General features: G+C 45.9%; 1 long non-coding RNA gene across 1 annotated transcript in view; it reads right to left on the reverse strand.

Annotated features, from left to right (window-relative positions):
- Positions 1-13,431, reverse strand: part of LOC137853240 (uncharacterized) — a 91,335-nt gene that overhangs the window by 31,616 nt on the left and 46,288 nt on the right. Inside the window, exons 7-10 of the long non-coding RNA XR_011094345.1 lie at positions 9,553-9,650; positions 4,699-4,999; positions 3,881-4,091; positions 690-803 (exon numbers count right to left, since the gene is read on the reverse strand). This is a non-coding gene — a long non-coding RNA (uncharacterized lncRNA). The remainder of the gene's footprint in view (positions 1-689; positions 804-3,880; positions 4,092-4,698; positions 5,000-9,552; positions 9,651-13,431) is intronic.

Genomic DNA, 13,431 nt, shown 5'->3' on the forward strand with positions numbered 1-13,431 from the left:
CCTGGATCTGGGCTTTGATTCTGCACTCCACTGCTTTATCCCAGGCGGGCTGGGGTAGCGCCTTTCCCTCAGAGACCACAACTGACAGCACCCCTCCCAGGGAGAGGAATGGAGCAGTGGCTGTGTTTCAAGGGTGGGGAGGTGGAAAGGGTGTTTGAGGCCGCTGTCGGCATGGGGGAGCTGCAGGGCTGGAGAGGAGGATCAGAAATCATCTTATTTCTCCACTCCCGGTTCCTATCTCCAGCCAGGGGCCTGGACTGCCACCCCCAGCTCTCCCATCACCCCAGTCCCTGGGTCCCACACTCACAGCTCTCCCCACCCAGCCCGTCTCTGCCCCGACCTCCCCACCGCTCGCTCTCCAGGCAGGTCCTGGCTCTTCAGCTGTGGTGTGGCAAAATTCAATTTTGCCTACGTGGCTGAGAAACTCTGGCTCTTCATAATAATACCAGCTTGCCTGCAGGGAACGAGGTGGAAGCTAGACCACGTCAAGGCCTTTTATTTCCTGCAAAGGTGTGTTTGCAAGACACTCGTGGAGAACACTATGCAGATGAGCGACAACGGGAGAGGTAGGACCAGCTCCCCAGCATGGGGAAAATGGGGCAGATCAAATAGTTACCCAGATTTCCATCAGCTGTGGGGTTGGCCTGGTGACAGTTAGGCAGGCTTGCCATGTTGTAGGGATGGCTCACCTCTCTGCCAGCTATAACAAACACGTCCGCTTGATGCCAACAGGACTGGGCCGAGCTTCACCCACAGAAGCATTTTCTTCCCCTCCTGCTCCACTGGTGTGAGCGGCCCCATCTCTGCAAAATAAGCACACGAAGAGAGCTTGAAATTGCCAAGAGGAAATCCAGGTTGAATTTGTGCTGAGAGCTGGCCAAGGAAGGAGAAAACATCAATCTCAAAAGGTTTTTCAAAGTTTGGACATTTGGCTTCATCTTTCACTACGTTCAACCACAATCTGTCAATTCCCATCAAGAAAAAAAAAAAAAGAGGGAGAGCAGCCTAGCCTTTAAAAGTCAGTGCTGCCACGGCTAGAAAGTTCATGAAGCACATGGGACAAAAAGGTTAGTCTGAACTCATGACTTGAACAGAAATCTACAGCCCGTAACTGAATACTGTAGGGTTCCTTCCTCTCTTGCTGTGCTAGGAAATTCTGGCCAGAAAGTTAAAAAGTAAAATGCAAAAAAGAACTCTTAAAAGTAATAATTATCCACCCCCCAAAACTGAGGCTAAACCGAGGAACTTCTATGTTCCTCAGCTGCGCAGGATTTATGTTTGAGAAAATTCCTGGTAGGGTATAAAGATTTTACTACTTTGAGCTTTGGATGGTTTTAGTATTAGCAGGCCACAAATGAATTAGTTGGATGATGCAAAAATGACTGTCAATAAAATCTTTACACCAATGCTTCATTCTGTGTGAAACATCTTTTATATATATGCATATCCATATATACTATAAATAATAGAAATGATGCCCATATTTTATACTAGGGATGTAAACACTGGTTCCAAATGCAGTGGCAAATGAACCACTCACATTTTCTGATTGCATAATTTGCCTAGAGGATGGATACATAATTACACTATAATTAAGTATAATAAACAGAGAAAATGATTTGAGAAGGAAAAATTATCACAGCCTCAACCACATCAGCCAGAAGCTCTCTTCTAATTAAGTTATTTTATTAAACAAAATGTTTTTAAGGTGGGTCCCCTTTGAAAACGTACATTATAGGCCATGTAATGTAATTTACTTTATAAGTAAAACATAGCTTGTGTATGGACAGATGGTATCTGATAGGACTCATAAATACGCAGCCACTGGGTCCAGCCCAGCTGGGAGCAGAGTCCCCCCACACTTCTCTCTTCAAACGGAGGAGCAGACCCTAAGTGCTGCTCTGGGATATCTCAGTAGCTCATATACCAGTCTTCTATTTGTAATCATTGATGGACTCTTTTTATGTTATTATTTATTTTTTTTTAAAGCAATTGAAAGGAAGAAATTCTCGCAGGTAACTCTGATGCTGTCATCTCATAATGATATGGCTGAGGCAAAGGACAAGAGAGGAGGTAGCTCAAGCTACCTCAGATACCTCAAGCTATCTGGATTTGAGAGCCTTTTAAATGCTCTTTCTTCTCAAAAGACTTTTCCCCTTACTAATTCTGTTTGATATGTGGCAAGATGTGGCATTCTCTTAAATTACTGTGGCTGAAGAAGTCCAAAACAAAGTGGTTCACTACCTGTATGACTCGGGAAGACCACATAATCTGGTACCTCATCTGGCAAGGGCTTCCAGACACCCTCCAGTTTGTTCCTCTTTGAACTACACCATATGTTTTTAAACACCTGCCCCCACCTGCTTGGGGACTACAGGAGCTATTGCAGACGCCTTGGAGCATTGCTCTGAAATTAGCTATTGCTCCTGCTCACCCAAAAAAGAAATAGCTCTGAACTTAGCTATTGCTCTATCCCCCCAAAAGAAAAAAAAGAAAAAAAGTTGAGCTTAAGTTTTAGCTGCAGTATTTCTGTATACATCTACTTCATTTCCATGTTTCTCTTCCTCTTGTGAGCCCTTAGAGATTGTGATCAAGCCATCCTTTAGCCTCTCTTCTGTAAGCTCATTAGATCGAGCTGCATGATATAAATCTCTTTCCTAGCTCTTCAAGTCTCACATACAGCCTCACAATGTTCTTTGGGAAGATCTCTCTGTCTGTGACCTCTTTTCTTAACTACTTACTCTCTTCTTCAGTTCCCAACTCATCTGTAAGGTTTATTTGTGATGATTTAAGTTTTCTTTCAGGTCATTGTAAAAAATAGCATAACCTCGGTAACACATCCCTTTGGGACCTGGAAGGGGTGAGACCTAAGAACATATATCGAGCATATGAGAAAACATCCCTGGTCAAGGAAAACCCCAAGGAAAGATAAAATGTGTCCTAAAAATCAGTTGTCCACAGCAGTAGTGTCCTTGAATTCCACATGCTGAACATTAGGTTGTGAGAACACCTCCAAATGCCCTACGAAGACATCCTTCTCTATTTGTGTCTACTGCATGCACAACTTACTGGGTAATGGAGAGAGCAATGTGGTGTTAAGGAGAAATCTTCTCCTATTTAGAGTTTTCCACTCTTAAATGTTTGCAGATCTTTGAACCACAAAATGTTGTTGGTTATTGACAAAATTACTGATGTGTGGTTACCACTTGCAGGGTGCTCCAGGCGGGACGCTTAGGTCATCATGGATCTGTAGATTCCTGATGACTACTTCAGTCTCCCTCCTAATCCCATGCACTTTTGGTTGTTTAGTGACCTGATTTAAACTAGGAGCTTCCATGAGAAATCACGTGGCAATCACAGACTCAATAATAAACTCAAGCCAAAGAGTCATTTTCAAATGCTTGGCAAATGCTAGACCACAGAAACTCGGTGTGTCGTAAGATTCCACTTGGTCCCATCATCATGGGTGGGAAAAAGGAGGAGGATTATCCATAGACCTCAAAGTGTTTTACGAAGGGAAGCAAATGCTGCTATTCCCATTTATTGGATAGGGCAACAGCAAGTCGAGACTTGCACAAAGTCACCCAATTAATCAGCCAGAAAACTGCCACTGAAACCCATGTTCTGGTCTAAACAGGTTCTCAGACTGCCCTCATCACTGTAATATCTGAGTACCCTTCAGTAGTATGTTAGGAGAATTTGGGCATGTCTACACCGGCCGATGCAAACAGCTGTCTGTCAATCCAGCCCCCTTCTCAGCCAACTGGACAAAAGCCATCTCCACACCAAAGCTGTGTAGCCATGTTAACACCATTTGGAGCCCAGGTGTATGAACCCCACCACGAGCTGGGGGGAAAGCTTGGAACCAGCACCACTGTACCTCATCTCTGTGGCTTCCAGGGTGCAGCTTGCTCGTGGCTGGACAAAGCAGCTGCAAGACTGTCTCTGAGAGCAGGTAGACCTTCATTCTGAATCTGGTTTCAGCATTTATAGTGCTCCTCAGAGGATCTCCTAATGCTTTGCTGAGCCATGGAGACAGGGAACAAATGTGTTGGTTATCTGGTTACAGCCTTTTGGCTCTGAGGAAAGATCTGGAAGAAAAATTGAACAGGGAGATTTGGATACACTGCCATAAAAAAACAGAAAATCTGCAAAATATATTTGGAAAGTCAGGAAAAGGAAAGAGGAAGAAAACATCTCTTTAAACCTGGGATCTACTTGTCATGAGCAAGAGTACTAAAAAATTTGTAACTTAATGACCTGAAGGAAGAGTAGCTGTTATTACAGGGCATTGTGCTGGCAAAGCTCCTATACATCACAACAATAATTCTCTCCAGACTTCTCTTCCCTTCCAAGGCATGAGGAAACATCAGTGTGTTTAGCCTCAACCCCCTGGCAGGCAGCATCACTTCCTCCTGAGCGGCAGGGAGCTGACACAGTGAAGGGAAGGCTCTCCTTTGTAGCAGCTACAAAAGCCCCGTGTGACCCAGTAGGTCTGACGCAGAGCTGAACAAATGAGCCCTGCACCAAGGAAGCTAAACATTTCCGAGAGCTTGTCCTGGACAACTCATGCTCCCAGGTTTAGAAATCCTTCGAGGGTTGCTAAGTTCACACAAACCACTCCTAGCTCTGCAAGTCCCCCTGCCTCGAGTGGTTAGAGGCCAGGAAAGCACAGTGTGGATGTCTAGCTCTGCTCACCCCGCTTTTTGTTCTCCTCCCTGGGCACTTGCTTCCACCAGCTGCCAGTGACGGGCCATCGGATGGTGGGCTTTGATCCAGAGCAGCCCAGCTGCTCTGATGCTCTTGCCTGCTTCTGGATCCAAATCCCTGCTGGCACGGATTCAGTGGCTTCACCAGATCATCACCCTTTGCCTGGGGAAACTGGGGCAGCATGTAGGCGGCAGCATTTCTTTGCAGCTTTGTGCTTCTTGGACTTCTGCACAAAGTCCTGAAAGGCGATGTGGGCTTCATGCATATGCAGGGAGGGCACAGACTCTGCCTGAAAAAAAAAAAAACGGACCTGGTTAACTTGGCTACGATCATCCAGGAAGTTCGTGGCAGAGCTGCAAATAAAATCCAGACATTTTGCCTTTCGGGCCTGTGTCTTCACAACAACAGTATTCTTCCTCCGGGCATCTGTGCTTGTTGTCTTATCGGGACGCGCTGCTCAGCGTGCATCCTTAAAGGGAACGAGTGCTGGGAAAGCCACGCTTTAATTCTTTAGAGAAAATGACACCACCTACATAGGAAAACCCCATAGCTTTTTGCCATGCATGTATATCTTTCCTTCCCTTTGTGATCTTTACCACTTCCTCACCATATGTAAAAGGCCTGATCCCGATGAAAATAGTCATGGTTCCAGAAATGCCACTCAGATGATGTTGATTTACCTCAGCAAAGGATGTGGCCCAATGCTCTTGGCCAGATTTTTCTGCAAGCTGCCAGTCACCCCTCTCTCTCCCCCACCCAGAAACCCGGGGGAAGTCAGGCGACAATAACCTTGGTGGACTTCACCTGGCCCACCCATGGAATAGCTATTTCTAGACTGAGATGGAAAACCCAGGCAGTGTCCCTTTAATCTAACATCTCATGCATGTTGCTAAGCCTAATGTTTAATTTGAAAAACAACAACCTGAAAATAGCATTAAAGGAAGCAGAGGATTTGAACAGCACTATGTTTTTAAGATAGTCTTTCTGGAAAACACTATATTTAAAACCTGACCCTTTTACCATGAGGTTTCTAAAACTATAGAGCCGTCCTCAGCTTCCTGGGAGATAAGGCTTGTAATTTGGAACTGAGTAATGGCGTACAAACAACACAATTTGCGTCGTATTAAGAGGCAATGTGCAATCATCTGGCAGTGTCATATTGCCCCCACTGCAGAGCCTTTTGGGGCTCTTTGTGCTGGAAAGCTGAATGTAAGAGCAAGCTGATGATGAAGGTAGCTCATCCTCCACACCTGATGGTGTCTCAGGGTGCCAGTCTCCCAGGGCTTTGGTGAAAAACCCACCTTCTGAGCATTAGTGGTCCCCCAGCTCCTACACTTGCAGGACTGTTGATTGAAGCTGTAAGCCTGTGACTTGAAGCGTTGGGAAGAGCTGCTAGTGAGCTGTGGTGGGCTGAGGTAGACATTGCAACCACCTCTTCACTCAAGGAATACAAACCCAAGATGATTTTAACCAGAAGAAGTCATTCCTTTGTATTCACTTGGCATTTTTGTATTGAAAGGATAGCAAGAGCAGAGAAAAACAGGAGTTTCTGTGGTGGTTTTACGCCAAGCCTGTGTAGGAGCCTTTCAGACCTCTTTGTACTTCCAGAGCAAGGACCAGATCTGGCCTGGATTTTTTAATTTTCTTCCAGTTTGTTGGCGTGAAATCTGACAGCCAGGCAGATGTGCCTGCCTTGATCTTTGGTGTGGATCTCCTTTTGCACTCTTCCCTGTTTTTCCAAGCCTCAATAGGGGAAAGCGAAATTACTGTCCAGAAACAGTAATCGTGGCATCTCGGATCTGTAAACTCTCCAGAGTTTTTATGCTGGAGGACTGGAAGGCTTTGACCCATTTTCAAAAGTGGGTATAAAGCATATATACGTAAGGAAAACACACATACTTGTAGCATCTGCAAAAACATATGGTAGTTTCACATCCCACTAACCAGTTTCCTGGACGGAGTACATATAAGGGCAGGCTTTGTGAGAACTGGCAGTTTTTGAATGCTGGGTTTCTGACTCTCATCCCTTAACCGCAGCCCTTCCTCGACTTTGTGAAAGATACCATTTCCCCCTTAATTTGGCACGTTACTGCACAGAGCCCTTCTGCATACTTGTTCTTGCGCTGCCCTTTTTTGCAGGTGAAGCTTCTCCCAGGCTCCCCTGAGAATCTCTCCATCCACCTTTCCATTCCATACAGAGCTGCTGTCTTACCTCTGCTTAATCCCAAATGGCAAAAAGTATCAGCAAATGGCTCCAGTATCAGCAATTGCACTTCAGGTGTCTCGTGATATTTCTGGGCTGCTAATCTACAGAGCTCATTGCAAATTTTTCCATCTAAATGTTTTGTTTAATAGAAGATGATGCTTTGCCAAAGGCTCCATTTTCCTGAAATGTACTTGTTTTTTGAAGTAGAACATCTAAAACTGCTGGCTCTTGTTTCTGACAACGGTAACATTTTTCCTGTCTTATCAACATTTTCTGTGCAAACATACCTCCCTATCAACATCTTCTCTGTTTTAGCAACTTGTGTCCCACGTGCCTCCTGCTACCACCACCAAAGCAACAATCTCTGAAGAACGGGCTTAACCAAAGGCAAGTAGATATGGGGAGACCCTCCTGCATCTTTCTGTGCCTGTACCCACACCATTCCTCTTGTACTTTTGTTTAAACTCTTGGGATTTCCCAGTGGTGGAGATCCCAATGCCTCACATCAGTGCTAGTGTCTCCCTTTCCTTATGGATAAAGCTTTCCTGAACTCTTACCTCCTCTGTTTGCTGCCAATAAAGCCAATTAGATCCTGTTCTTCCCCATGCAGATAGACCCAGTGACCACCATATCCTTTTATACCCCTATCAGCTACTGTCCCCACATGTGCAGTCTCTCCTAGCTGTCCTCTGTCTTTTCTAGACTAAACAAACCTAATTAAAAAACCAATTCCTTTCAGGTCCTATTTTTTTCTGAAAAGTCTTATCAGTTCTGATGTTCTCCTCCAGACTTCCCTGTGTGCTTGCATCTTTACTCAAAGTTGGGAGCGCAGATCTGGGCTTCTCCAGCGCCACAATGACCTCCCCACGAGGAGTGCTCTAAATACCTGTCCTAATAACAAGTATCTTTCTGGCCACAGCATCACATGCCAGACTTTGAGCTTCTCCTCTCCCAGCTCCCCGTGCATAATTCCAGTACCAAGACCAGGTACCTATGTGCATTTTGATTATGCACTTTCTTTTTCATGTAAGACTGTTTCTAAAGTTTATTGAGAACATTTAAAATAAATCCCCTTCCCCTCCCACAGATAGGGAGGGACCTTCCAGCCTATTTCATTGTTTTATCCTACTGTGAGAGCCCTGTCTGCTCCACCATCCAAACCATTAACAGAGAGATGTAAATGAACAGTGACCGCCACAGGCTCCTGTTGGTGCACCTTCTCAGTTTGACAGTGAATCACTCCTACCTAATCTGCAAGAGTGTTATTCCAACCAATGGCTGAAAAATAGCAATTATTTCTGTCAGATAGATATCATTTCTGATACCAACAGTTGTCCAAAGGAGACCTGAAGCCAAGAGTGATACCAGTGAATAATAGGCGAATACCTACTCATCACCTGTACTGAGAAACAGGCTTGAGTACCAAGCCCTGAAACTACACTCTCTCCTTTTTTTTATAAGAAGACGGCAGTGAAGCCAGATTATTCATAGCTCTAAAAGCAGGATGGGCACATCAGTATGCCCCTAAAGCCAAGATGATGAGCTAATCAGCTTTGTATTGTTAGAAGAGTCCCCACCTACGCTTTCACACAAAGGGCTGATTAGCTCACAGGTATGCAAAACTCTGGGAGGATGCCATCTTTCATCACTACCAGAAGATGTTTAATATATGCTAAGTTGCCAACAATTAAGTGTTTGTGTGTGTGTGTACACATGTGCCCAGCCACTTGCTGGGTCCCAGGAGCTGCACACTGCGTTGTGCTCACCCGCCGAGCCTGGGCACAGCTCTGCGGCTGTGCTGCTGGGCGATGGCATTGCAGCAGCCACTGCCTTGCAGCCCAGAGCAAGCACCCTTTAATGTGTTTGTCCTGCTTCTGGTGGCAGCAGCTGGGACAAAACCAGTCACAGGCTGAGTGCGTCTGCACAGGGAGCAAGGCGGTGAGGCTGCAGCGCGTGATGCACGTCTACCGCTCCTGCCGTGCCCCGGTGCCAGAAAGCCAAAAGCACTCTGTCATCCGAGTCACTGATGGAAACACTGAGCAGTGTCTGAAGGCACTAAAACACCCTCTGCCCACGTGCCAGCGTGCTGTACTCCCCATAGGAAGGTCTAATAATAAGCGTGACTGTGAGTGCACATAGTGGTATGGCTGAAGCTGGTCGTGGTGGTTCTTGTTCCAAGCCTGGAGCGGTGACATGAAATATTGGCTCGGTGTCTGGAGGTGTTCAGCACCTCCTCCCCATTCCTACCCCACGGCATGCACATGGGCTCAGCGCTTTTCTCAGTAAATACTGGTTTTAAAACGTTAACTCTAAGAAAAGTGCTGCATGGCCCAAAAGAGAAACAAGCAGGGTGGAAGGACCTGGGAAGAGAAGTTCTCTGAAGCAGCACATTCCTCCCGTGGTGAAGCTGTACTGTTTGGAGGAATATGTGCTCCAAGGCTGCACGCTGCCCGTTGCTTTGAACAATGTATGTGTCCCCCCCTTTCAGTTTCCATCAGCAAAGTGCAACAAGCTAGAATGATCTCTTTAGTGACAGATGAATGTCAGAGGGAAAAGGACAATTTGGGAAAAAACCCTCCCTACCATGGAAAAGAAGAAAGAGAAAGGTGATATTTGCTATCTTTCTAACAGCGTACCTTGTCCGATGTGCACAGGAAGCAATGTCTTCTGGCTAGCTTTTCTTGCTCTGTTCCTCCACAAATCTTGCTGAAAATCTGCAGGACATCAGGAATGCCTAAAAACCATGTTCCCCACTAGCTTAACAGTAATATGGAAAAGAATGCAACCAAAAAAGTCATGCACTGAAATATGCATTTGACAAATCTGTATGTATGTTTCCCAGTATGCTTTCTCACTGTAGTGTGTCACCAGTAGAAGACACAGGAGGGTATCACAAAAACGTATGCTTGCAAATAGAATATCTTCCTTTTCTATTTTTCTTTTCCTTTTCTGATACAGGGAGACATCACCCATTGTAGAGTAGAGGATTTTTCTGTCTGGGCCACCTGACTCATAAGGAGTGGAGATGCTGACTCTGTGCCATCTGCATTTCCTCCTCCTAGGGATGTGTGTGAGGAGGGCTGGTTCAAGCTGGACAAACCAACTCCATTAGGAACTGAATGTAAATTTGAGATCGTGGGAAGAAATTATCCCGGAATAACTTTAGGCTACTGCTGAGAAAAAGTAACTGTCTGAATCCCAATGATTACCTCCCTGCATCTGTGGCTTCAGAGGAGCGGTCAGGGTTACATCAGCTGGGCTCCAGCACAGCCCCTTTGCCCCAGCCCTGCCACGGCTGCTCCTGCAGACAGACCACGACCTCCCCACTGCCAGCTGCTGGTCACAGCACAGCACATCGAGCGAGTCTGCAGAGGCAAGCAGCTCCCTTTGGTTCCCTGTGGCCCGTGCTGGTACTTAATGCAGAGCGGATTTTACTTTACAGAACCCTGCACGAAATGACTTTGTCCTAATCACTGCGCTACCTCGGTTATCACCCGCACAAACATTCCCCTCAGATCAGCATACCGGCTGGGCCAGAAATCACACAATTGATGTTTTGGTTTCCACTGCCTTATCTAAATCCAGTTACTGCTCAAAATGAGACTAAGTCAACAGACTTAATTGAATGAAAGGGCTGTGAGACAACCTAGAGATTTGTGGCTGTGTATGTCCGTGCATGAGTTAATCACTAAGCAAACACTTCGCAACAAACAGTGCTGGGCTGAGCAGGCTTGGTTTCTCTGTGGCCTCAAAGCTCCTGACATGCTGGGGTTGCGTGAGGCATTGTTGGGACTGGCAGGAGGATTTAAACAACATCTCAAACAATGTACTGCCATGGAGAAAAGCTGGGGATGGACAATGGAGCAAGCCATGAACAAACACTTCTGCTGGCTGCCTAGATCAGGAGATAGCAGTGACCCTGTAGTAGTGGCAAAAAATAATTGCTCCCTTGTAATTGTTGCTTTCCGGATATGTGAAATAGCTCTGCTGGCACCCAACAGCTGGGAGCAGGGAACTGCTCAGTGTCCTCAGCTCATTCCTGGGGAGGCAGCTGCCAAACTCCGATGTCCCCAGCCATAAGCCCTTGCAGACATTACAGGTTTTCCTGGCTGCAGAGTCACGGCTTTCCTCCTGACTCTGCAGTGGAAGAGAGAAAGGTGTAAATGAAATATCTGGGAAGGGCCACGCTGGGTCAGACCACTGCTGCACCTCATCTCTCTTCTTGTCTTCAGCAGAGGCCATGAGGAGACTCTCAGGAAAGAAGAATAAAAGCAGTGTTATTGGCACTGTCTAGGGCCACAGCCAGGATCAAGTCCCCGCTGTGACAGCACTGCATGAAGCTCCTCCAGAGCTGAAGGACTAAACAGAGAAAGCCTTACTCTGCAGTTGCAACGTGCCCTGGCAAAATCCATGCCTCTCCTTTTCCTAGCACCTGCTCGGCTCGGAGGCCTGGTGCTGGTACCTGCTGCTGCTGCTGTTTGGGCAGGTTGCATTGGAAATGCTCAGGTTCCTGCCAATGGCTCCTCTTAGCCACTGCAAGAAGGGAGGCTGAAGCTGCAAACCTCCTAAAATAGTCATTAAATATCGTCTCAAATGAGGTGACTCACCTATTTCCCTCGCTGGTAGAGCTCCGACAGGTAATGGAGAACCTGAATCAGGTCCCTTGGCAGCGACAGCCGTAGGGACATTGGTGACTTTGCCATGAGCAGTATAAAGACAGAGCCTCACCATTTTAGCTCAGCATTGAACATGATTTTCACTGGAAAATCTCATCCCATCCTACAGAGAGACACCACGCCCTGCACAGGCCACCCACTTGTCACCAAGCTCTTGCTTGGGGCCAGAACATCTGGTTGTAAAAATGCAACTGCGATGGTGTCTCCTAAACAAAGGAGGGTACTGGACGCAGCTAGATCCTTCCTCCCCGAGGGAGGCCACAGCCACTGCTGGTACATTTGAGACCCATCTGACAGTTCTTGCTCTTTGGCATGCCGTGCAAGCAGACAGGGCAACTTTTCTAGCAAAGCCAGGGAAGATAGCAAGGATGACTAGCTTTGTGATCAGGTGCTGTGCGGCCAGAGTCAAAAGGAACTGCTGCTGAATGCCCAGGTTTCGGGATACAATAATAACACACAACGCTATATTTCATTCCTTTAACAAGTGCTGAATATGCAAAGGCTCCTTTCCCAGCTTCTGTCTCCGTCTTGGAAGTGGGGGAAGAGCTGTGTACATAATTATTTTCAGATGCCATCCACTTTATTGATTATCTGAGTGGGATGCACAAATAATGGCAGCTAATGCCAGGAGCAGAGATAGAATGGAGCTTGTTCCCTTTTGGGAAAAGCTGAAATAAAACCACCATATGAATGGGTCATTGAAAACAGGCTGGAATATATTCCCTATAGTCATTCCGAAAGTTCAAGGGCAGGGGAAAAGAAAAAACAGAAGAAACTGTCTCTGTGTTCACTAAACTTCTAATATCTGAAAGTGCTTAAAAAAACACACATGCACTTTTTTTTTTTTTTTTTCTTTTCATACAATCATGGAAAAACACACTAAACTTTTGACTCAATGGTTTTGTTTTTCCAGTGAGTCCCTTCCAGGCTCCACGCGCCATCTCGCAGTCACGTCTGCTGGGTGAGCTTCGAGCTAACAAAGTTTAGAAGAGCTCTTTGCGATTTTGCCACATCGAGTTTCAAGTATCGGCTTGCTGGAAGTGCAGCAGAGAGGGAGGAGGGAGGGAAGTGGTGTGAGCTTTGCCAACACACCTGCACAAGCTTTGGGCTCTCCTGGACACTCTGTGCGCTAATGATGTATAACCTGTAGAGCCTGGCAACACGCACGCTGAAGACTATAACAGACAGGCTGTGCATACCTCTGATTTCTAATTTCTTCAAACAAGTAATAACCCCATCCTCCCCCAACCCTGTGCTGTAGGTAAATGTTTAGGATGAAAACTGAGATGTGTTCAGCTGGGGAGAGCTTCTACCAAGGTAAGGAACAAATGACAATTTAATTATGGTATTTTAGGTCTAAGCAAAAGGGGGGAAAATGCAAAAAGAAAGACAGAGTTCATTTCAACTCCAATGTTCTGCTAATTTGTCTTTTGACTATTAGAGATGCAGCTGGATCCTATTTCTAATCCACTTTCAAATTTGCTTGAATTAAAATCCCAGATCACTGCTGTGTTTTCAAATTGAAGCATGCATAGTAGCCAAAGTTTATATTGCATTTTCTGGAGTTATGGAATGATGAGCTCCAATAGAGGAAAGTGTGTTGTATGCCTGAGTGCTGGGGAAAAAAAAAAAAGGTTGGCATCGGTGTTATTTGGAATTAGAGCTCTCTTGTAGAATAAATAGCCTTGAAGTTAATACACTGGCTACGTTTTACATCCAGTTCCACCCACTGGAACTGGTAGGTATGGAAGAGCAAAGGCTGCCATGGTGGGGAGGTGGGAAAGGGAAGTGCCATTTAATGATAAAATCTGGATATTTATGAACTTTAATCTGAAATTA

The sequence above is a fragment of the Anas acuta genome, chromosome 3, assembly GCF_963932015.1.
Source record: "Anas acuta chromosome 3, bAnaAcu1.1, whole genome shotgun sequence".
NCBI lineage: Eukaryota > Metazoa > Chordata > Aves > Anseriformes > Anatidae > Anas > Anas acuta.